This window comes from Phalacrocorax carbo, unplaced genomic scaffold, assembly GCF_963921805.1.
Source record: "Phalacrocorax carbo unplaced genomic scaffold, bPhaCar2.1 SCAFFOLD_191, whole genome shotgun sequence".
NCBI classification, from domain to species: domain Eukaryota; kingdom Metazoa; phylum Chordata; class Aves; order Suliformes; family Phalacrocoracidae; genus Phalacrocorax; species Phalacrocorax carbo.
Window position 1 is genome coordinate 69,863 of NW_026990394.1, and position 2,067 is coordinate 71,929.

Sequence of the window (2,067 nt, forward strand, 5' to 3'; positions counted from 1 at the left end):
TGTGCCTGCTGCTGGCGCCTTACTTCTCACCAATGGCACGAGCCAAGTGCTGAGCTATCAGCAGCTCTGACAGAGCTGACCTCAGAGCCCCTGCCCCAGGCATTGGTCACGGTCTGGCCTATCCACTGCTCAGGCAGATGTGATCTCGCAGACAGCTAAACAGGCAGCTGTAGCTCACAGACAACAAGCAACACATCCATGTGGCTGATCACCTGCTGAGACCTCACAGTCATCCTCGCTTGCCTGGAATTTGCTTCTAACTGGCCCATCTGCTACTCAGGCACCAGTGGCCTTGCAATCAGCATCCAAGCCCCGTGACTCCTTCTGCCCTACCAGCTAATACAGGCACAAGTGACCTCACAAGCACCTAGCGCTGCCGTGAGCCTACTCTGGTCCATCGGCTGCAGAGGCAGAATCGACCTTGAAATCAAAATGGCAACCGCATGCCTGCTGCTGGCCCAGCAGGCAATGAGGTCGAAGTGCTCTCACAAGCACATAGCCCAAAATGTGCATGCTGCTGCTTATCAGGAACGCAAGCACCTAGCACAAGCCATGTTCCTGCACATGGCCTGTGGAGCCAGACAAGTGACGTGTGACCTCACAGTCAACATCAAGCTGTGTGTTGGCTTCTGGCCACTCAGGTACTCAGGTAGCAGGGAGGTCACTTGCAGATACCCGTGTTGTCTTCCTGCTGACAGCTTGTGAAGCACTCGGACAAGGAGGACTTCTGGAAGAGGCCGCTCTCAATTGCCTTTGAAAGGTCACGATGACTGGCAGAGGTTCCTGAGGCCTGGAAGAAAGTCAGTGCCACTCCTCTCTGCCAGAAGGGCACAAGGGGCACTGTGGGCTGCTCTGCCTCACCTAGATCCCTGGGAATGGGAAGCAACAACTCATCCTGGAAACCCTTTCCAGACGCATGAAGAACAAGGAGGTGATAGTTTTTGTCTTTTAATTACACGCTTCCTAGCTCATTTCTGTGTGACTGTGCTCTCCTCTTTTTGTGGGTGTGTGTGTTTGTGTGTATGTGTGTGTGAATGTAGGCAACTAAACCTAAAGCTGCAGTAGCCAGCAAGCACGAGGGTGAAGAGCAACAAACAGGCTAGGATGGAAGATGTCCCAGGTCATAGAGTCCATCTCACTGGCCTTTCCTGAAGTAGAACCAGCCGTTCCCACCTCCTCACCTGAAGAACCCCAAAAGTCCTCACTTGCGGCTGTGTATTGGGGAATTTATCTGCCTGATGGGAAGGGAAAACCACCTTTGTCCCCAGGAAATCCACTGGCTTCCTGGGGGAGCCCTGTGCTTTGCTCTGCCGGCTACTCCGCAGCAATCTGCCTTTGTGCAAACTAGAGCGAGGAGCAGTTTGTGAGTGCTGGCAAGATCTGAGATCCACGAGGTGTCGTCCCTTTGTTGTTAGCACCGAGGGCTGTGTTGTGAAGGCTCTCTTTGGAGGTGAGCGGCTGTAGTTTCAGGTGTAGAGAAGAGAGCTGGTGGGGCCGTGCTGCTGGGGATGCATGGTGAGATCAGGCTCCTAAGTTCTGCTCAAGAACCAACAGCCGTCCACGCAGGCATTTCTGGTGCGAGGAGAGGACAAGTGAGGTGGGCAAGGGGGTTTTGTTGTCTCCCTGGGAACCAGCTACAGAGTGGAGCCGAGTCCCATGGCTGCAGCGTGGTCAACTGCAGGGAGCCCAAAAGGGGACTGAGCCCCCGTAGTTGGCAGGATTCGAACCTGCGCGGGGAAACCCCAATGGATTTCTAGTCCATCGCCTTCACCACTCGGCCACAACTACCTGCTCCAGCCCTCTCCGCCCTGCTGAGCACGTGCCCTCTGCAATGACACCTGGCTCCCTGGGACTTTCAGGGCCAGGCTCCACTCAAAGCCCTGCATTTGGGACCTGCACTGAGCATGACAGGCACCTGCTGCCAGGCTTCCAGAGGCCTCGAGAGGCATAACCCCTGTGCCTTGTCGTCAGCCAGTCATCTGGGATATCCTGTCTCGGCGGGGTGCTTTCACTCCCCAGCTGGCATCTCGGCAGCTTCCGGGGAAGAAAGGAAGGCAGCGTGTGAAG

At 55.6% G+C, this 2,067-nt stretch overlaps 1 non-coding gene across 1 annotated transcript; it reads right to left on the reverse strand.

The window, feature by feature from the left end:
- Positions 1-1,706: 1,706 nt before the first annotated feature.
- Positions 1,707-1,788, reverse strand: TRNAS-AGA (transfer RNA serine (anticodon AGA)). The gene has a single exon. It is a non-coding gene; the product is annotated as a tRNA-Ser (tRNA).
- Between the last annotated feature and the right edge of the window lie 279 nt (positions 1,789-2,067).